General features: G+C 37.0%; 4 non-coding genes across 4 annotated transcripts; 2 read left to right on the forward strand and 2 right to left on the reverse strand.

Annotated features, from left to right (window-relative positions):
• The first annotated feature begins 1,572 nt into the window (after window positions 1-1,572).
• On the forward strand, window positions 1,573-1,659 carry TRNAS-GGA (transfer RNA serine (anticodon GGA)). The gene has a single exon. It is a non-coding gene; the product is annotated as a tRNA-Ser (tRNA).
• Window positions 1,660-2,864: 1,205 nt separating this feature from the next.
• Window positions 2,865-2,937, reverse strand: TRNAT-UGU (transfer RNA threonine (anticodon UGU)). The gene has a single exon. It is a non-coding gene; the product is annotated as a tRNA-Thr (tRNA).
• A 1,087-nt stretch (window positions 2,938-4,024) lies between these two features.
• Window positions 4,025-4,097, reverse strand: TRNAT-UGU (transfer RNA threonine (anticodon UGU)). The gene has a single exon. It is a non-coding gene; the product is annotated as a tRNA-Thr (tRNA).
• Window positions 4,098-5,804: 1,707 nt separating this feature from the next.
• TRNAF-GAA (transfer RNA phenylalanine (anticodon GAA)) lies at window positions 5,805-5,877 on the forward strand. Its single transcript has one exon. It is a non-coding gene; the product is annotated as a tRNA-Phe (tRNA).
• The last annotated feature ends 18,076 nt before the right edge of the window (window positions 5,878-23,953 follow it).

The raw sequence follows: 23,953 nt of genomic DNA on the forward strand, positions 1-23,953 counted from the left end.
AGTATATAACTTCGATCATAGGGATCAATTTCTAGTCGCGTAGCTTCATAATAATTCTGCAAAGCTTCCGCATAATTTCCTTCGGATTGAGCCAACATCCGTTACGGTCGTTCATTCTATTCAAAAAATCTCCGTTCCAAAACCGTACATGAGGTTTTCATCTCATACGGCTTCTCCCTTCTATACTCTCATACGGCTTCTCCCTTCTATACATAGTACTAAGCGAAAAATCTATAGAATAAAAATAGAATTAGTCCCATCTCATTATGGACCGAAGGGGGCTGGTATTTTTCCAAGAAATCTCTAGCCAACCTTCCCCCAAGAGGTTTTTCTTAACACCAATGAATTATATTAATGCTAGAGGAAAACGATAGCTCCAAGAATTTCTTTGTTCTCAACGCCTCCTATTTAGAGGAATTAGCCACTTCAACGACCTTTGATGGTTATAAGGGTATCCAAAGTACAAACCTGATGGTTGTTTGTTATCCCAACCATTCTTCCCAACCCTGATACCAATCAGGAAAGGGCTAATTTCTAACAAAGTTTTTCTCTTGTTGATTCCTATTTCGTGGTGTAGTGCTTTTCTCCCCTATGCTGCCTATTGGTACTAGTAGAGTCGGATTGGCCTGTAATACAGAACCTATCCTGTAGGTGTAACCTTTCGCTCAATACTCAAATCTACAATTGAAGCATCTGAGGCCACATCAATCGAGGATACACGACAGAAGGAATTGTTAGTTCACCTCACCTTCCCCAAGCGCGGGTTTCCTTTACTAATTTTGTTCTCTCTATGCGAACCCTCTCTCTTTCTCGTAAGAATGAGATATAGGTAGGGCTAAAAAAAAGAGTCAAATCGCACCATCTCTATAATAAGTAAATGCCCTTTTTTCCCCGGAGGTTGTCGGAATTATTTGCAATAAAATATTGGCTACAATCGAGGAGGTCTTATCAATGAAATTTCCATTTATACGGGATCTAGGCATAATTCCCAACCCATTCTATATAGAATTCTTTTCATTCTATCACAAAATAACATAAAAACAAAACATTCGATTCTTATAAATCGATCCATATGCTCTAAATGGATAAGAGAGGTATGGATTTTCCGCTCAGCTCAAATTGTCTCCTTTTCCTTCTGTTTGGACAAGAAGAGATATGAAATATTTGACTAAGACTGGATTTCATTCCACTTTCCTATTTCTCAACAACAACTTCTCTCATCAGCTATTTCGCGTTTTCAAAGTAATTAATTGCCCCATACCCCTTTTATATTTAGATTGTATGGCGTAATGTACCTTATGCAAATAGAATTCTAGGGTTCCTTTATTTTCTTATGGAATAAGAAGAATTCTTCCATTCTCTTTTGATTTTGGTTTTCCCCAAAGAAAAACTTTTCGAGGGAGCGGAATTCCTAGTAAAAAAATACAGGATCCTTCCACTTAGATGAAAAGGAATTTTTCCATACAATCCAATAGAGCCATGGAATTCCCGAGCCGTTGTGGCTGTACCTGTACTGCAGGAATACGAAAACTCGCTATTCACTCAGTTTATTTTCCATAATAAGATTATGTAGGAGAGATGGCCGAGCGGTTCAAGGCGTAGCATTGGAACTGCTATGTAGACTTTTGTTTACCGAGGGTTCGAATCCCTCTCTTTCCGTTTCTCTTAATTCATCAATGTTAGCGATCACAATGTATCAAATTAAATAACAATTTATTCCAACAATAATACCTTTAATTAATAGAAATTATCTATAGCAAATTACTGTGGTATGTAAAATACACATCGAGGAAATAACAAAAAATAAAAAAGGATCCTAGGGTTAATCTATTTCTGCTAGGTGAACGGGAAAATACGAATTAAGAGCCTTAGGTCGATTTAGTTCGGGGAAAGGGGAAGGGGAAAAAAATTCTATGAACCTTTCCTTTTTTCGTTAAGTTCAAGTCTGGCGAGAATAATATTCTACAACTAACAACTCATTTATTTTGAGACCGACCCACTTCCTATCTAGAATTTTTTTTACTAGTCCTTTATATTGCAATGTGTCAACCGTCAAATGCTTTGGTAATTTGCCCGGATCAGATGAAGCAATATAATTTTGAACCAAACGTTTTGATCGTTGGTTATCCTTCGTAGTAATAATATCTCGGGGTTTGCAACGAAAGCTTGGTATATCAACTATACGACCATTAACTAAAATATGTCTATGGTTAACTAATTGTCGGGCCCCAGGAATGGTTGAAGCCATACCCAATCGAAAAAGGATATTATCCAAACGCATTTCAAGTAATTGTAGTAAAACCTGACCTGTGGATCTTTTTGCTTTTCCAGCGATATGTACATATCTAAGTAATTGTCGTTCTGTCAGACCATAATGAAAACGCAATTTCTGTTTTTCTTGAAGACGAATACGATATTGCTCTTTTTTCCCAGAATGGAATTTCTTTTTCTGATTACTTCCGGATTTAGGCGTTTTTCTAGTGAGTCCTGGTAAAGCTCCCAGACGGCGTATTTTTTTTAAACGAGGCCCTCGATAACGGGACATGAAGACTCCTTTTTTATTTTATTGAAATTTCATTTTACACAATAAATTTCGTTCTATTTACATTACAGAATACAGCGAAATTCAAACAGAATTAAACTAAAGGATAAACAGAGTAAAATCTACTAAAGTAACACAAAAAATGGAGTAACACAAAAAATGGAATTTCATCAACATCTGGATTTTTTGTATATATATTATTTATTTTTATGCTTTGTATCTAGCAAAATTGTAAGGTAAAACGACATAATAGACCCTGGATTCCCCATTTAATTCGGAGAAAAAGAGAAATTCTTGTTCATGGAACATCGATAGAAAAAAAAGCCGACTATCGGATTTGAACCGATGACCCTCGCATTACAAATGCGATGCTCTAACCTCTGAGCTAAGTGGGCTTACATAACAGAAATAGTGTAACAAATAAAAATATATATAGGGAATCTGTAAAATGTCAGATCTTAATTATTAATCTTAGTTATTAACTAGTTCTAAATTGGAAGTTCCACTTAGAAAAAAAATACTAGAATTTCATAAAGATAAAGTTAGCTTGATATGCTTAACTAAATGATATTCTTAAATAGGATTATAGAATTTATTGAACTTTCTTTTTATTTCTCTAATTCGCAAATGGATTTTTCTAATAGAATCTATTCCAAATTCTATATTGAATTTGATTTCAGATATTTTCAATTTGATATGGCTCGGACGAATAATCTAATACATAGAAAAGAAGAATATATATGAATAATATAATAAAGAGAAAATGCAAATCTCTTGGCATTTTCATTTGATCATTATATACATTTTTGAGATATTTTGTTTTTTTTATTTGTTAATAATTTAAGGATAAATAGTTCACTAAGGAGAAGATAGAATCATAGCAAATGAAATTTCTAATTCAGCTTAGAAAAAAAGAATGAATATCAAGCGTTATAGTATGATTTTGAATACTCTAAAAAAGGAAGGAGGGAGGCGGGAGAGATAAAAACTTTTGGATACAATTTTGTTTTTCTTGAAGACGAATACGATATTGCTCTTTTTTCCCAGAATGGAATTTCTTTTTCTGATTACTTCCGGATTTAGGCGTTTTTCTAGTGAGTCCTGGTAAAGCTCCCAGGACGGCGTATTTTTTTTAAACGAGGCCCTCGATAACGGGACATGAAGACTCCTTTTTTATTTTATTGAAATTTCATTTTACACAATAAATTTCGTTCTATTTACATTACAGAATACAGCGAAATTCAACAGAATTAAACTAAAGGATAAACAGAGTAAAATCTACTAAAGTAACACAAAAATGGAGTAGAGTAACACAAACAAATGGAATTTCATCAACATCTGGATTTTTTGTATATATATTATTTATTTTTATGCTTTGTATCTAGCAAAATTGTAAGGTAAAACGACATAATAGACCCTGGATTCCCCATTTAATTCGGAGAAAAAGAGAAATTCTTGTTCATGGAACATCGATAGAAAAAAAGCCGACTATCGGATTTGAACCGATGACCCTCGCATTACAAATGCGATGCTCTAACCTCTGAGCTAAGTGGGCTTACATAACAGAAATAGTGTAACAAATAAAAATATATATAGGGAATCTGTAAAATGTCAGATCTTAATTATTAATCTTAGTTATTAACTAGTTCTAAATTGGAAGTTCCACTTAGAAAAAAATACTAGAATTTCATAAAGATAAAGTTAGCTTGATATGCTTAACTAAATGATATTCTTAAATAGGATTATAGAATTTATTGAACTTTCTTTTTATTTCTCTAATTCGCAAATGGATTTTTCTAATAGAATCTATTCCAAATTCTATATTGAATTTGATTTCAGATATTTTCAATTTGATATGGCTCGGACGAATAATCTAATACATAGAAAAGAAGAATATATATGAATAATATAATAAAGAGAAAATGCAAATCTCTTGGCATTTTCATTTGATCATTATATACATTTTTGAGATATTTTGTTTTTTTTTATTTGTTAATAATTTAAGGATAAATAGTTCACTAAGGAGAAGATAGAATCATAGCAAATGAAATTTCTAATTCAGCTTAGAAAAAAAGAATGAATATCAAGCGTTATAGTATGATTTTGAATACTCTAAAAAGGAAGGAGGGAGGCGGGAGAGATAAAAACTTTTGGATATATTCATTCCGATTGAATTGCAAATATATCAACGATAAAATCAATTCAATTCTGAATTGCAATAAGCGAGCGGGGTGTCTCAAATAGAGATGAGTTGCTAGACTACGTCGAATAATGAATTCAATGATTCAAAAAAACTAAAAGATGGATTAAATTATACAAGGAATCCTGGTTTCAAAGAAAAGTAAAATGGGGATATGGCGAAATCGGTAGACGCTACGGACTTGATTGTATTGAGCCTTGGTATGGAAACCTGCTAAGTGGTAACTTCCAAATTCAGAGAAACCCTGGAATGAAAAATGGGCAATCCTGAGCCAAATCCACTTTTTTGAAAAAACAAGTGGTTCTCAAACTAGAACCCAAAGGAAAAGGATAGGTGCAGAGACTCAATGGAAGCTGTTCTAACGAATCGAAGTAATAACGATTAATCACAGAACCCATATTATAATATAGGTTCTTTATTTTATTTTTAGAATGAAATTAGGAATGATTATGAAATAGAAAATTCATAATTTTTTTAGAATTATTGTGAATCTATTCCAATCGAATATTGAGTAATCAAATCCTTCAATTCATTGTTTTCGAGATATTTTAAAAAGTGGATTAATCGGACGAGGATAAAGAGAGAGTCCCATTCTACATGTCAATACTGACAACAATGAAATTTCTAGTAAAAGGAAAATCCGTCGACTTTATAAGTCGTGAGGGTTCAAGTCCCTCTATCCCCAAACCCTCTTTTATTCCCTAACCATAGTTGTTATCCTTTTTTTCTTTTATCAATGGGTTTAAGATTCACTAGCTTTCTCATTCTACTCTTTCACAAAGGAGTGCGACAAGAACTCAATGAATCTTATGCTATTCATTAAATAGATGATTTCTTTTTTTTTATTTATTTTATTTCTTTTTTTTATTTATTAGAGTAGAGTATCGGCAAGGAATCTCGATTATTAATTCGATTTTTTTAAGTATTATTAAGTAAGCCATCCACAATGCATAGGACTACCCCTCCCCATTTCCTAATTTTGAATGGAATACTTTATTGATTTTTTAGTCCCTTTAATTGACATAGATGCAAATACTTTACTAAGATGATGCACAAGAAAGGGTCAGGATAGCTCAGTTGGTAGAGCAGAGGACTGAAAATCCTCGTGTCACCAGTTCAAATCTGGTTCCTGGCACAGAAAAAAAGGATCTACCGAATAGATATTGATACAAATATTTTGAGATGGATTGGGGTAAATATTCATTAAAAATCTACTTAGTCTAGAGTAAGTAGATAAATGTCTAGAGTAAGTAGATAAATCTCTAAACACTTCTTTTTCTTTTTAAAATAAAAAAGGGTTCAAATCTCTGGTTCTTTTCTTTATGGTATAGAAAGAGGTGAGATTAGGTGCCCTTTTCTTCATTTTGCATTTCTTATTAATTTTGTATGCCGCTATTCCGAAGAATATTTTTTTTATTCTTGCTTATCCTACTTTCCTAGTTGTTCTAAGTAATATGCGCGGTACAAAGTTCGTGGTAGGAACTTCTTTGAGTCATTGTATTTTTCTGTTCATACGAAGGAAACAAATATGTGATTTTCCAAATTGGAAAATCGAAATGAAGCCCTTTTTGTTCAGTCTATCTGGACCTTTTTGTATAATAGGAATTAATTAGAATATTATATTCTAAGTATTTCGTTTCGTCTAGGAACAGAACCTCAAAATATTCCTTGACTTGAATAAAATCTGGAATTGTGTTGTATAAGTGAACATGAATTTATTATCACTCAATGAGCATCTTGTATTTCATAGAAATTGGGGGTTATATAGTCCTTACGTAAGGGCCAGCCTATCCAACTTTCAGGCATTAAGATACGTTTAAGACGTGGATGATTATCATAAGAAATTCCCACCATATCATAAGATTCGCGTTCTTGAAAATCGGCACTTCTCCAAACCCAGAAAACAGACGGGATTCTAGGATTATCCTTTTGGGCAAAGACTTTTATGCATACCTCTTCTGGGTTATCTATACCATACTGTATTCTCGTAAGATGATACACGCTAGCTAAAGATCCACCGGGTGCTACGTCATAAGCACATTGGGAACGTAAATAATTGTAACCATATACATATAAAATGACAGCAATGGAATCCCAATCCCCCGCTTTTATTTGTAAAGTCTCGACTCCTCGATGATCGAAGCCCAAAGACCTATGAACCACGTCATGTTTAACTAGCCAATTAGATAACCAACCCTGCTGCATTGTCTTGATCTCTCCCCCTTTGTATAAATATTTCACATTTCAAATGCAAGTTTGAAAGATTGCACTGCTCTTTCTTTTTCTGCACAAAAGAACCCCTCCTAATTCACTAATTTGTAGGAAGATACTGAACTTTTGGATTTGAAAAAAGTTTCAGAAGATATATCTAAAGTAGATGGTGATTGATAGAGCAATTCTTGTTCGTAAGTTCCAGTGTGAGTACTGCGCCGAACATAAAGTTTGTGACGGGTAGTAAAAGATCTATTTTTCTTTTGACTTTGACATAGAGTTCGATCCTCAATTATTTCTCGCGCTATCTTCTTACGAAGTTTTGTTAGGGCATCTATAACAGCCTCTGGTTTAGGCGGGCAACCCGGCAGGTAGACGTCCACAGGAATTAACTTATCAACTCCTCGAACAGTACTATAGGAATCTGTACTGAACATGCCCCCTGTAATAGTACAGGCTCCCATAGCAATGACGTATTTCGGTTCAGGCATTTGCTCATATAATCGCACTAAAGATGGAGCCATTTTCATTGTTACCGTACCAGCTGTTAAAATTAGGTCCGCTTGTCTAGGACTTGATCTTGGTACCAATCCATAACGATCAAAGTCGAATCGTGAGCCTATTAATGAAGCAAATTCAATGAAACAACAACTGGTACCATATAGAAGGGGCCATAAACTTGAGAGTCTTGACCAATTCGAAAGATCGTTTGGTGTAGTTGAAATAACGGAATTAGAACTTGTTTGGTCGAGTAACGGAAACTCAATCAAACTCATAATTGTCTCAATGGAATCTTTTCCTTCTTTTTTTTTTTTTTCTGAATATTCAGTTAAGACCATTCCAAGGCTCCTTTTCGCCATGCATAAACTAAACCAACAACTAGGATAAGCACAAAAATGAAAGCTTCGATAAAAACGGATACACCCAATACGTCGAAACTCATTGCCCAAGGGTAGAGAAAGACTGTTTCCACATCAAAAACAACAAAAACTAGCGCAAACATGTAATAGCGTATTCGGAATTGTAACCAAGCCCCCCCCATGGGTTCTATACCCGATTCATAACTAGAAAGCTTCTCTGGTCCTTCACTAACCGGGGCTAAAAGTCCTGAAATCCAAAATACCAAAATAGGAATAAGGCTTGCTATTATTAGAAATGTCCAAAAAATATCATATTCGTGAAGCAGAAACATAAATGTACTCCCATTAATGTGGAATAGGCGGAACTGAATTAGTCAATTCAAGTTGACATTGTCAATTTATCCAGAACTTCTCTCTTTTCCTCGGTGAAACAAGAATCTGTTTTGCTCAAACCAAAGGCAAGAAGCGCTTACTTTAGCCTTTGTTTCTTTTGTGATATGTCTTCCTTAAGGATTCATCCAATGTAATCCCCACTTCCCTTCTTTTTGATTTCCCTTCTATTTAGATATGATATAGACCTAATTCTTATACAAAGAAAACTCTTTCGCTTCACTTTGTCTCACTTTCTCTAGAATCTCTAGAAAAAAGAATAGCTCTACCCTTTAGTTAATGATAGTCAGAGACTATTAAATAAAAAAGAAAATACTTACTACTAATTAGATTAGAACCTAATTAAAATCGGATGATTAATATATACATCCTAATGAGGAGTAATACTAAAAAAAAGAACTCTATTTCAGAATTATGAAACAGAATATCCTGTTTTATTATTTACTCTTTCTTTTTTTCTTTCGATTTTTTCTATTTTATTTAAAGTGGATCGATTTAGATAATGTATATAATGTATATTTATACAATGTATATTTAGATAATGTATATGATAGTAATATACTTCAAACAAAATAGGAATTCGCAAAATGGAGAAAATCGTTGCAGTCATTATAGGAAAGTATAGGGAGACTTAGAGCATATCCTATTTGAAGGAGGATGAAATTCAAATCAGGTAAGCGATCCTTCCTTCTATTGATTTGATCAAAATTCTTTTTTCTTTTCCTGTCTCTCTGATTTTCGATGAATGAGCCTATGGTAATGTTTTTATCTCTATTCTATGGCGCAATCGACCGTCGAGTCTATAAACAAGTACTAAATAAGGAAAAGAAAACTATACTAAAAGAAACATAAGATATCCATCCTAAAATGGAAAAAAAGACGTATATATTAGGGCTATACGGATTCGAACCGTAGACCTTCTCGGTAAAACAGATCAAACGGATTATTATCGAAATGATTCGAACTGTTTCAAAGACCCAACATGCATTTTTCTGCATTGGGCTCTTTCATCAACTGATGTAAAGATCAGTTAATTCGCCATAGTTTTTCTTTAGGGAAAGATAATAAGATGGCTCCCTGTGCTCTGATTGATTATTTGTCTTATGATCTATCTAGGAACAATACCAAAGTGTTTCAAAGAAGGATTACCTTGACTTAGGTCTGCCTCCGGCCTAAATTAAATCAACCTAAGTGAAATGGAGTCTCTATCGTTCCGCTGCAAGAGTTTACTATGAGACTTCATACACCTTAAAGTTCATAGAACGAAAAGAAGTTTTTTGGAGGCCCTTATCCTCATTACGCCTAGCATTGAGTGGGCTGGATATTTACCTTATCAACTAGCAAATCAATAGGGGTTCTATTTGAGTAAGTACCTGAATTGGCACCTGAATCGGACTGAACCAGCTGTTTGTCATTGTCAGGCTACTGTTCTTCTATTCTTTCGAATCCATGAAGTAAGACATTGATTTTGCAACAAGGTCAATTATGTTCATTGCATAATAAGTTCCCTTGAAAAGCATTGGCGCACGTGTAAACGAGTTGCTCTACCGAACTGAGCTATAGCCCTTGTCAGAGATATCTTAACATATAGATAATTTCTTGTCAAGATGAATATTCTCTAATGCCAGAGGATATCCCTTTCATCCGTTTACTATATAACATAACCATACCAATAACGGAATAACATAACATAAACATACCAATAATGGAGCGGTATTGCTTATAAAAAGGATTCAATCTATAATCGATCGAAGTAATGGGGCTTCTTTTGTGGTGATAAATTGCCTACTTAACTCAGTGGTTAGAGTATTGCTTTCATACGGCGGGAGTCATTGGTTCAAATCCAATAGTAGGTAGGTAGGTAGAAAAATTACTAGATAGCATTGGACTTACTTCGCTTCGCTATCTAATAACTTTTTCTACCCTTCTTTCCTTTTTCTTTGTATCAACGAAACCTTTGGATTGTCTTCAATTGGATGGGGGAATCCAATTGACAGCCTCGACTCGTATCCTAGCTCGTCTGAGAGCTAGCTTCGCTTCAACCAATTCTTTCGTACCCTCAGCTTTACTCAAGTTAGCTTCGGCTATTTCAAGTGCCTGTTGAGCTTCTTCTGGATCAATGTCACTACCCAGTTCTGCATCATTTCCTAAAATGATGATCTCATTATTAACTATTCTCGCAAAACCACTCCACAGAACCGCCGTTAACCATTGGTCGTTGAGGAGGCGTATTCTCAAAGGACCCATATCTACAGCTGTGTTAATGGGGGCGTGGTTTGGTAATACACCAATTTGGCCACTATTAGTAGATAAAATGATTTCTTTCACTTCACAATCCCAAATAATTCGTTTAGGAGTCAGTACATAAAGATTTAATTTCATTTCTTCAATTTGCTCTCCTCTTCTAAGTGTATAGCTTTTGTGCTAGCTTCATCGATGTTCCCCACTAAATAAAAAGCCTGTTCGGGTAGGCCGTCTAATTCTCCAGAAATGATTAGTTGAAATCCCCAAATTGTTTCTACAAGACCAACAAACCTTCCTAGAGAACCAGTAAAAACTTTTGCCACAAAGAACGGTTGTGATAAGAACCGCTTGATTTTTCATGCTCTTGCTATAGTTAAATGATCCTCCTCCAATAATTCATCCAATCCAAGAATTGCGATAATGTCCTAAGTTCTTTGTAATGTTGTAAAGTTTCCTTAACTCTTTATGCAGTTTCATAATGTTCATTGCCAATGATCCAAGGCTGTAACATAGTTGAGGTTGAATCTAAAGGATCTACTGTGGGATAAATACCCTAGTGGTTATGATGCCTCATGGAGGTGGTAATTTTGGCCGCTTTAGAAATTATGGGGACAACCAGTTTGGCGAACATGATGGATACCATGATCGAGGTTGTCATGATCATGCATGCTACCGAGATGATGATGGTTTGGGTAAAGTTAAAGTGTCCATTCCTCCTTTTAGTGGGAATGAGAATGTTGATGCTTACTTTGAAAGGGAGACCAAGGTGGACCAGATATTTGATTTGTATGATTACCCTGCTGAAAGGAAGACAAAGCTTGCCACCATTGAGTTTAAAGGTTATGCTCTAACTTGGTGGAATCAAATTCGTGCAGAATACTAATGATTTGGACATCACCGTATTACATGGGAAGAAATGAAGAAGGAACTGCGACGTTGTTTTGTTCCTGCATATTATTCCTGTGACTTACATTTGCGGCTCAAATGCCTTTTGCAAGGTACTCGCAGCGTTGATGAATATTTTCAAGAGATGGAAATGTGACTCCTCCATAAGGAAATCACTGAGGATGAGGAATCCACAATGGCTCGATTCTTGGTTGGTCTGAATAAACCAATCGCTGATAAAGTGGACATGACTAACTACACAAATCTAACAGAATTAGTTCATTTTGCAAAAAGGGCAGAAAGGTAGCTTGCTGAATCTTATAAGAACCGTGTTTCATTTTCAGCTCATAATAGTTCTACTCCATGGCACCATTCACAATAGCAAGGGTCAGGGATGCACACACCTTCATCTCACGCAACTTCTCATTCAGTTTCAACTTCTACCAAACAATTTGATTTGAAAGGCAAAGCTGTAAGCTCTAATCAGTCCAACTCCTCCGCTGCTACAGCCCCAAGGAAGACAAGTAAGATTGAGTGTTTTAAGTGTGGTGGTCATGGACATAAGTAGGCTGAATGCCCCAATAGGCATGCTATTATAACACTTGCTGATGGCTCTTATGACTCTCAGAGTGAAGAGGAGGATGAGCACAATATCATGGCATTAGCAGATGAGAATCTTGAAACTTGTGTATCAAGCCGAGGATGGTGAATATGAGCTAGGGTTGAATTGTTTGGCCATTCAGTCTATTCCACATGTTGCTCAGGGTGACATACCATAAGTTGTTATTCCTATGAATCCAGAGGAAATCACAAGTGTTGATTTTGATGATTTGCTTGCTGATATTAATAATTTAGCGGCTCCTATTTTGTCCCAACATAGTAGTTCATTTGGGTATGCTACAAATTCCACTATGAGTGCTTATATTTTGAGTGCACCAGATCATTCTTTGGTGGTTCGGCAAGTTCTTTCTACTCAGTTACTTCTAGTGGAGCAAGGGTAGCTCCATAATTTGTTTCAATCACGATGTAAAGTGAAAGGACAGGTGTGTAGATTCATAATTGATGGTGGGAGCTATAACAATATTGTTAGTGCCCTACTTGTTGAAAAGCTTGGTCTACCCACATGTCGCCATCCACACCCGTACCATATGCAATGGTTGAATAATTTAGGGACAGATAAGGTTTCATCCATGGTTCGCTTATCGTTCTCAATTGGTGACTATCATGATGAGGTTGACTGTGATATTGTTCCTATGCAATTGTGCCACTTACTTCTAGGTCGTCCATGGCAATTCGATGTGGATTCAATGCACTTTGGCCGATCAAACAAATACACATTTATTCACAAAGAGAAGAAGTTGGTTCTTGTTCCATTATCTCTAGAAGACATACATTCTTCTGATGTTGCTCGCATGAAAAGGGAGGAGAGTGAGAAAAGAAAATTATATGAGACCTCCAAAAATAGTTAGGGAGTGACTCCTAAAGCATCTAGCCACATAAAGCCTCCTGAAAATACACGCCTACCATGACAAACTGAGTGTTTATTTGTGAGCAAGAGTGATTTGAGAGAAGTGAGGAACACCACAGCCCCATTCTTTGTGCTCCTGCACACGGAGATTCTATTTTCAACTAATGATTTACCTTCATTGCTGCCATGTGTTGTTCATGATTTGTTATAGGACTTTGAGGACATTTTTCTAGATGCGGTGCAAGCTGGTCTTCCCCCCATCCGTGGCATTGAGCACCAAATTGATTTGGTACCTGGTGCTTCTCTTCCAAATCGTCCAGCCTACCGCACCAATCTTGAAGAAACAAAAGAAATTCAGTGATAGGTAAAAGAGCTTTTGGACAGAGGGTATGTTCATGAATCTCTATCACCTTGTGCTGTTCTAGTACTTTTGGTCCCTAAGAAAGACGGCTCTTGGCGCATGTGTGTTGATTGTTGTGCAATCAATGCTATAACTGTTAGATATCACCATCCCATTCCTAGGCTTGATGACATGTTAGATGAATTGAGTGGCTCAACTATTTTCACCAAGATTGATTTACGTAGCGGCTTTCACCAAATTCGCATGAAAATTGGTGATGAATGGAAGACAACATTTAAGACTAAATTTGGCTTATATGAATGGCTTGTGATGCCCTTTGGTTTGACAAATGCTCCTTCAACTTTTATGCATTTAATGAACCATGTTTTAAGAGCTTTCATTAGAAAATCCGTTGTTGTATATTTTGATGATATCTTGATCTATAGTCAATCATTTGATGAACATCATGATCATATCCATGTAGTCCTTGCTATTTTGCGAGCAGAGAAATTGTATGGAAATATTTCTAGGTGCACATTTTTCACAGATCGTGTTGTTTTTCTTGGTTTTGTTGTGACTACAGATGGCATCCAGGTTGATGAAGAGAAGATTAAAGCGATAAAGGATTGGCCTACTCCTAAAAATGTGAGCCAAGTTAGAAGTTTCCATGGTCTTGCAGGATTCTACCGTAGATTTGTTAAAGATTTCAGCACTATCGCTACACCTCTTAACAATTTAACAAAGAAGGATGTTCCATTCAAGTGGGGAGATGAACAGGACCAAGCCTTAGAAGAGTTAAAAAGAAAGCTTTGTGAAGTACCGCTACTACAACTAACAAACTTTGGTAAGACCTTTGAGATCGAATGTGATGCAAGTGGTATTGGCATTGGAGGTGTGCTACTTCAAGAAGGTAAACCTATTGTCTACTTTTTTGAAAAACTAAATGGTCCACATCTAAGGTCTATGACAAAGAGTTTTATGCCTTAGTTCAAGTATTGGAAGTATGGCAACATTACTTATTACCTAAGAATTTGTAATCCATTCTGATCATTGTGATAGAACCGCCCAATTTATACAAGATCAAGTACGGCTGTCCCCGTTAAACACGTTGACACGTGCATACTCTCACATATATAAACCCGGTAGTCCACCGATTGTCATGAAGGACCTCGATAAATCAACTCCACAACCAAGATCACGTGATTAAGCATATACACATCACATACATAGAGTTGCAATGGAAATAATATTACAAATGGGTTCACAAATAATAGTACAAGTTTGGGTTTCAAAACCGGTTAAGGAAAACAACATAGCTTTCAGTGATTACATTAATATAAGTTCCAAATACATTGCTAGCATAAGTGACATCCTCTTATAAAAGCATATAGATGAGAAATAAATATAGAGTCACCGAGCCCACCGGCGGTTAGCGACCATCTTCAGCAGGCCAAAACTTCACCTACAACATGGTGGGATAAACCTTGAGTACTCAAATGTACTCAGCTAGACTTATCCATCATTAACCAAAAATAAAGTGACACCAAGGATCATGCAAGGCTTTATAAGTGGAGCTAGATTGACAACATTTTGCATACAAAGCCACTAATTCAGCTATACATTTTATAATTTGGTCATCAAGTTAATTATAGCTATGCATCTCTAGATTAGCAACTAACATGTGCCAAACATGTGGTATATCATTTAGTAGCATACCAATAGTAACCATAGCTAGTGTAATAATTCCATGTTCATCATTACCACCATATTCCATAATCCAGTTACTATGATGTTGGGACTAGCCAAGTTTCTCACTATCCGGGAGAGACGGTGATTCAAATTGATTTCGACCAGTTGGGAATTTATTCCTAACACAAACCTAGGTCTACCAGCCATGGTAGCCTTAGGTCACCTTTGGAACAACTCAGGTCCACATTTCGTGGGTTCGACCAGCGCCGCACAATCATGGACAACTAGCTACCAAGACGTTTAGGCCCGGCCTACCCTTGGGCTCACGTATGGCTCCACGCACATCCTTACTACCATCCAAAGTGTGCACTTTTATAGAATAGGGCCCGACCTAAGTTGAGCTACTCGGCTTCGTGGTCCGAATGAGTTATGCGGCCAGCTAATTGAGAGGCATGTGTTCAATCTCGATAGAAGCGCCAACAACGGTACGGTCCTTAATCGGCACAGACGGAATCACATGAGTCAACCTACACATAGACTCGATCCAGCCTCTAGTTACATTACCCCATGGTTATGTTCCACAATGTCAAATATAACCAACCGTGCTTTGGTATCCACCTATATCTCGCAGGTGATAGGAAATCACCTGACTTCTACCGGTCTAAGCATTGCTAAGCATATATTTGATCCTAGACCTACATAGGGTTCAAGGTATATTTTTGGACAAGGAAATTATATGCATGAAGTGGTTCCAATCAACTCTTATAATCTAATGCATCAAAAATAAAAGGACTCAAGTTGATATTTGTAAAACATATGAGGCTTAGAATGCTCTAGGACTTGCTTGGGATACAACACTAGGTCAGTGTTTGTTTGATAACACTCGCTTGGCGAGCATCTCCCATCTCAGTACTTGCTTAGTCCTTCCATCTTCTGGATGGATTCACCAAACTCCATCTTTGGGTTCAGCTCCAACTTCACATCCTTCGCGTGGTGCATGTAGCTTACCTAGATGAGATGCAACAGTGCAAATGTATGAATGCATGGAAGTGCCATATATGATGCATTACAATAAAGCAAGCAAGACAAGCACAAGGTCAAGATAGCATGGCACACAAGTTTAACTTAAGTCAAGCTATTGTAGGTATGCAAGTAATATCAAGGTTAAGCAATCAATTCAAAGTACATGCACAAAATCTGGACAACAGCATAGAAGGCAATTGTTTTAGTCATAAACAGAGATCCTGACATCCAATACTAGTGATCCTAGACTTTCTGGAAATCTAAAGAAATTGTCTACAACTTTGTTATTTACACTTAGAGCTTGTTTAAAGGTTAACAAGGTTGAAAAATACTAACAAGCAGATCTGCACACACTAGGACAGAAATCTGACAATAACTTCATAAATGTATATATGAAGTTCTAGACATCCAGTAAACATGATTCTTAACTTTCTGAAAATATTATTAAGTTATCTACAACTTTCTTATTGTCATCTTAAGATGATTTTACAGCTAATAAGGTTAAATAACATCAAGAAGGCATCTCTATCCAGATTTGGATAGAATCTATCGTTCCACTTTGAATAGCAAAAACTAGAATTATAGACCACCAAAACCAGTGATATTAGACATTTTAGAAAGCTTAGGAAAACCACTATAACTCTCCTAATATCACCAATACATGATTCTATGTTTAAATAAGCCAAACAATATAATCATTCAGAACTATCTAGAGAACATGCAAAACCTGACATCAAATTTGTAAAATGTATAACTCCTAAACCATCAGGCCTAAAATAATGAAATTCAATGAAAAGCAAGATAAGGAATTTATCTATAACTTTGGTATTCAACATATTCATAGAAAACATAATTTGCATCATGAAATTAATTGCTTAACCAAAACTGTACATGCAGACCAAACAGCAGAGGCATACTGCATTCATCTATCATTTAGTTGCTACAAAATAACATATTCTTGACATATATGCTACCCCAAACATCTTGGAATCATATTCAAACAATCATAGCATGTACGAATAGCTACTAGAAGCATCACATGACAATAAATACATGTATATGCTATCAACATTCATCCTCTACTTTAATAATGCAACATATGTAGTATTTTTAGTACTATATGAGAACAACTAGTTTGGGGCTGAGATTTTTATGAGTGGTATATGTTACCAAAGCATGGCTACTGCACAAATTTCACTTGCTTGGTTTTATAGATTAATTATTACAAAAAAAAGACAAATTGCTAATGCAAGAAAACATGTGAGAGCAAGATAAATCTAAAACACACTACTTTTTACAAACAAATGGCCATATTATGTATCAACATGACACAACAACATCATACCAAGGTAATGGCACCACCTTTTCCATTTTTGCATCTTCATAAAAATTATAACTTATTTAAAACCATTTATCAAGCAATAAACAAATTAAATCAATAAATCAATCATACTGCATGCAATGACCATGAAATTTTTACCACAGCACACACATAGCATCAGTAGCCTACCATAAATTTTCATAGCAATTGGAGCACCACAACTTTATATATGAATTTATCCCAAGAAAACCCTAATTAACTTAGATAAATAAAAACAACAAAAACCTTCTACTAACATATATCACAAGATTACTCTACTGTGTATATCTACTCACAAGGATTCCAAAAAGTCCTCAATTGCTATTTTATGATTTTTGTACAATTTATTTTGATTTTCCAAAGTTTTAGCCAAATAAATGCAATAAAGGAAAACACAATTGCATCGAGGCCCCTCAACTTCCATGAAAATAAATTCCAATGAACAGGTCCTTCTTTGTACTATTCCCCTGAGACATGGCTGTTCACTTCACCCCTGTCTTTTCTTCTATTATTGCGCTAGGTCCTTCGCCTTCTCTTCTTCACAGGAATGGAGCAGAGCTCGGCTTGGGGTTGGCCGGGCTTGGCCAATGGGAGCCGGTAGCAGCGGGGAGGGGCCGGCCGGGCTCAGCCTTGCCGCGCCTGGCCAACGGCACGGCCAGCTATAGCCTATGGCCCTCCTGTCCATGGCATAGGAGCCCACAACGGATGCGGCTCTGGTGGCTACATCAATAGAGAGTAGTGGCGGTATTGCCAGCCTGAGCAGAGGAAGGCCAGAGGCAAGGGAACAGTGGTGGTGGGAACTCAAGTTGCCAGCGTCCATGGCGGCAGCTACTGCGCGAGCACAGAGCGAGGAAGGGGCAAGGAAGGGAACCGAGAGGAGTGCGTGGTTGAGAAGAATGGAGAGCAGGTGAGCGCTCTAGCGCTCCACTACCGATGTGAGCGAGGAGGCCAAGGCATGTGTCCAGCCATGGTGGGGCGCGCACTCGCGCTTGGACGACGCGTCAGCATTTCTTCGAGCATGTGGCGTACAGCGAAGTGGGCAAGGTGGGAGCCAAATTGGCCTACCAACGGGCCGATTTGTACCTTGGGCCCAAAAGCAAAGTTTAAGCCCACGAACTGCTCTACAATTTCTATTAAGGGTGCCCCACCATTAGAGCTCTCCATTAGCGGTTAATTAAGCCCCAAGGTGATAGTGTCAATGCATTGACAACATTTAGCAAAAATCTGAATTGATGGTCAAAACCAAGTCAAACTGGTGCCATCTTTTTGCATGCTCTTCCCCAAAACATATAGTCCAACTTTTATATTTGGCTCAACTTGAGTTGCTTAACAAAAATCCAAGAACACGAGATGCTAATCATCATTGCCACTAAAATTCCAGACAGCCATTTTTTGAGATCCAAAATAGCACTAGGTTCAGTTTTGAGTCCCCAGTTTGACTATGTGAGGGACTAAACTAGCCCATGACCCTTAAACAAAGATTGTTGTGCACCCCTTGGTCTGCAACTTTGCTTAAAGAATGATGGGCTGGTTCAGCTTGGTTAGGAAGATACAATTCTCCAAAGTGGGGTACACGAAACTGAAATTGAGATTCAGTTAACTCCTGGAAATAGTTAGTCTTTGCTTATTTTGAAACTAACTTCAAAGATCCAGATGAACTCCAAATTTGATGAGACTTGCTTCATTTTTTCTAGCACAAAGTGTACTTCAACTCATATTAAGAAACCCAGTTGAGTTACCATATGAATTTGGAAGATAAAAATGTCACAACATGTCAACTCGCTGTTGTCAATCAGGGACTTGGAAATATTTTAGAGGGGCCAAAACAGCACTGCATTCAAACTTGAGGCCACTGTTTGAGCCACTTAGGTGTTGAATCAGGGCTTGGTCCAAAAATAAAGTTTGTTGTACTCCATTCAAACTTCAACTTTTATTTAAGGTCCAACTCCATGCAAGCACTCCAAATAGTTGGTCAACCTAGGTCAAAACCATATCATGAAAAAGATAATTTTAGCTATTCCCACACTTAGAAGCATTTTCTTGGCATTTGCTCAACATGAACCCTTCATGACTTTTGTTTATGAGTTGAATTAGAGTTGTTTGAGCAAGGTTGCAAGGTTTGGTCGACATCCCATGTTTCATTCACTTAATACAGCAATTCAAGCAAGGTTATAACTTATCATTTCATGTGACTTCTTGACTCCAAACTTCATGAAACTTTTCCAATAGTCAATGTAGATGGAAATAGATGTGAGACACATGAAAATGGGCACCTTCTACATTACTCAAGCATACCTCTGAAAAGGGTCAACATAGAAGCAAGGTGTGTTGTCCAAGTTTAAGTTGTGGCTCATTCTTAGAGAGTTGATACCAACACCATTGTCACAACTTACAAGTTTGAACTAGAGCTCTTGATTACCACTAAACTTGTCATGTTGGAGGTCAAACCCACTGCTTAATTGGTGACAAACACCTAGTGTGTTACAATCATGAAGCTTTGAAATATCTCAAAAGCCAAGGTAAATTGAACCGTCGCCATGCAAAATGGATTGAGTTCATTAAAACATTTCCCTAAGTTGTCAAACATAAGCATGGTAAAGATAACATTGTTGCAGATGCTTTGTCACAAAGATGTGGTTTGATTACACAACTAGATACAAAAGTTCTTGGATTGGAATCAGTTAAAACACTTCATGCTAATGACTCTAATTTTAAAGAACCTTTCCCTAAGTGCATTGTTGCTAAAGGATGGGACAAGTTCTATGTGCATGATGGATTCTTATTTTGAACTAACAAACTATGTATTCTAGCTTGCTCTATTCGCAATGTTGTTTTGAAGGAAGCACATGCTGGTGGGTTAGCTAGTCATTTTGGTGTAAAAAAGACATTGGACATGCTTTCTAATCATTCCTTTTGGCTACATATGAGACGTGACGCCTAGCGACATGTTGAGCGGTGCATCACTTGCTTGAGAGCTAAGTCCTGCCTTAATCCCCATGGTCTATATATTCCACTACCAATTCTGAATGTACCTTGGGAAGATATATCCATGGATTTTATTCTAGGGTTACCTCGATCTCCGAGGGGGAGCGATTCCATTTTTGTTGTTGTAGATTGCTTCTCAGAGATGGCACATTTTATTCCATGTCATAAGAGCGATGATGCCTTCACACGTTGCTGAATTATTTTTTAGGGAGATAGTTCGTTTACATGGAGTGCCAAAGACTATTGTTCCAAATTGGGATACAAAATTTTTGAGCTATTTTTGGAAGACACTATGGGGAAAACTTGGCACCTAGTTGTTATTTTCTACCACTTGTCACCCACAAACTGATGGTACAAACTGAGGTTGTCAACCATACTCTATCTATAATGCTGAGAGCTTACGCTGAAAAAGAACCTAAAAATGTGGGAAGAATGTCTTCCACACTGTCAAATTTGCTTACAATGGGGCAGTCCACTCTACTATAAATTTTTGTCCTTTTGAAATTGTTTATGGTTTCAAGCCACATACTCCCATGGATCTTTTGCCCTTACCATTGCAGGATAGGGTTGATTTAGACACCGCCAAAAGGTCTAAGCCAATCAAGAAACTCCATGCTGAAACACGAAAGAACATAGAGACTAAGACTATACAATATCCAAAGCAAGCTAACAAAGGTAAGAAACAAGTACTATTTCAGCCAGGTGACATTGTGTGGCTACATTTGCGCAAGGACCGCTTTCAAAAATAGCACAAGAGTAAGTTATCACCATGAGGAGATGATCCATTCAAGGTGCTATAGAAAGTAAATGATAATGCCTATATACTAGAGCTGCCACCTGAATACTCAAATGTGAGTGCGACATTTAACATCAAAGACTTACTTCCATAGGTGGGTGAGTTTGAGTCTAGGACGACTCCTCAAGAGGGGGAGGCTGATGAGGACATCCCCAGCGTTGACACTTCTCCCACATCTAAACAAAATGCTATTGACATTGTTGGACCTATTACAAGACAACGGGCAAAACAGTTGGGGAAAGAAATAAATGCTTAGGTGAACGCTAACCTTTCATTCATTACAAACAATGTTAAAGATTCATTGATGCATTTAGGTTGTTGCTTTATTATTCTTAGGAATGATGGAGCACATGAAAGTGCATGGGATGATGATAATTTTAGTCCACAAGTGTTGCTCTAGTGAATTCTTCAAGTGCAAAATTTAGGGCTAAAAAGATTCCACTTAATTCATGTATGTGCAAGGCTGCTACAAGTATTAGGAAAGAATATGCAACTATGTTCAATCAAGACAGAAGCTAAAAGAGGATCGGCAGCTGCGAATTATGCTCAAATGCAAATCAAGGATGTCAATGCCACCTATAAATTAGGTCCAAGAAGATGGAAGGAGAGCATATACTACTGTTCATGTCACTCTATAGGCCTAGGAAGCCCAACCACTTCAGGAAGCCAATAGTCATGTGTTTTACTTTCACACTAGCAGTTATCACTTATGTTTGAGTATAAACTGAAAAGCACTCAATTAAACTATAAGTATGATTGTAATAGGATGTGAGAGGTATCTTTTGGCTATCAAATTTTGTGTAAACACTTGTGTTCTATTCAGAACAACCACACGTGAGTCCTGAGAGGCTTGCAAAACTTGTTCTTTCGATTCCTGAGGGAGTTGTAGAATGCCGAACTGTGGTTCACCCAGTTTGTGCCTTCACGTCTTTACGGCATGATTGCGTGGCCTGGCATCTTTGGTGTGTGGAAGGGCAATTGTCTCAGCAGTTTGTTGTGAGTGTAGAACTCGTGGTGCACTACCTCATCGTTAGGTCATGCAGCAATAGTTATCAAGTTCGTGGATCCTTTGAGAAGATCGGGCCACAACTACTCGTCACACGCAATCCCTAGGCGTGTGCACATCATGCCATCTCTCGGATAGTGAGAAACTTGACTGAGCTTCCTTCTATTGTAGTGATAATGGCAAGTGGAATGGTTCTGAGAATGATATAATAAATTGCTATGGTTACTATTGTTCTATCACTATGGATATACCACATGTTTGGCACATGTTAGTTGTTAATCTAGAGAGGAATAGCTATAATTAACTTGATGACCGAATTATAAAATATATAGCTGAATTAGTGGCTTTTTATGCAAAATGTTGTCAAGCTAGCTCCACTTATAAAGCCTTGCATGATCCTTGGAGTCACTTTATTTTTGGTTTATGATGGGTAAGTCTAGCTAAGTACCTTCTTGTACTCAGGGTTTATTTCCCACTTGTTGTAGATAACACTATTTATCATGGCTACTGTAAGAACTGCTTTTCTCCCATGGTGGACGAGGAGTAGGCCCAGGCAAGGAGCTTCCATTTATATATCTAAGCTATCCTGCTTTTGTGGGTTGTGATCACAAACTGGCAAGTATTTGAACCATGGTGTGAGGTGTTGGTTTAAAAACTACTTTTCTTCCGCTACTACTTTATTTGAACTTGGATTGTAATAACTTCAATCGCACTTTGAGGTATGGCAATGTATTTCTAAGCTCTATGTAACATGTGGCATGTATGTTGAATCATGTACGATCTTCGTTGTATGTTGGCGACGAATTCAGACCCTTCATGGTATTCAACAGACTACCGGGTTTATAAGGGCTCAAGTATGAAAGTGCGACCGCTTTGTGGGTGCCATTGTACTTGTACTCTTATAAATTGGACGGTTCTGTTACAGTTGGCATCAGAGCAAGATTTAACATTAATTGCCACACGTGTATTTAAAACAAAGGTTTTTATTTTCCAAAACCAGTTTTTGGCAACTTATAGCTATATATAGGTGTTCAAATCTGAAATTTGAAACTAAAGTGTGCTAGTGATCACTTCCTTTATGCCCAGTTAAGGATTTTAGGTGGCTAAATAAGTACTAAATGGGGGTTTTTTATTTTCATCGTTCATATGGCGTGCTATTGTATGGATGCCATTCACTTGAGTGGTAATGTATGGATCAAATGCCTCTACGCCCAAGGTAAGATGATGAGTGGCATGACCACAAGATATGAGCGTGCGGTCTAAGGGGAGAGGTAGCTTTGATACTAAAGTATATATATGTCTTATATATATACTAAGGTATTTAATTGTGGGTTAGCCTTGATATAGCTATATATATGCATATTTATATGTGTGTATGGGACGTATTTACTTTCGGGTATCTTTGATACGGAAGTATATATATGGGTATATATATGGAAGTATTTAGTACTCAACCTAGAGCCTAGATTTTCATTTCTGTATTTATATAATTATGGGGTTGGGCTGAAATGAAACTCTTGTGCAGGTATGCTAACAACGAAACATGTAGCCTGACTAGTTATGTTATTTATGAGAGAACGTATGTATGCCACAGTGTATGTCGCTAGAAGTTTCAATTTTTCTAAGTTTGTGAGGATGTATGGAACGTGCATGCGTCATGATAAATCATTCATTACATACTTGCATTGTTCCTCACCTTATAAGTTTCTTATTCAGTTAAGTAACTCTTTTCTATTATAACTGTTGTTCTCACAAAGAGTTGCACCATATTTTATTGGTACAGATGGCAGCATCAACTAGGAGTGAGACTTTCTAGAGATCTTCGGTAACCCTACCCTTCTCTGGAGGGTACTACACTTTGTGGGGTATACCGAACCACCTGCTACTTCTAGAATGAGGGATATCTAGAAGGACAACCATGGTATGAGGTGCAGCTAACCATACCTGCTTGTAC

Source organism: Miscanthus floridulus, chromosome 3 (assembly GCF_019320115.1).
Source record: "Miscanthus floridulus cultivar M001 chromosome 3, ASM1932011v1, whole genome shotgun sequence".
Lineage (NCBI taxonomy): Eukaryota > Viridiplantae > Streptophyta > Magnoliopsida > Poales > Poaceae > Miscanthus > Miscanthus floridulus.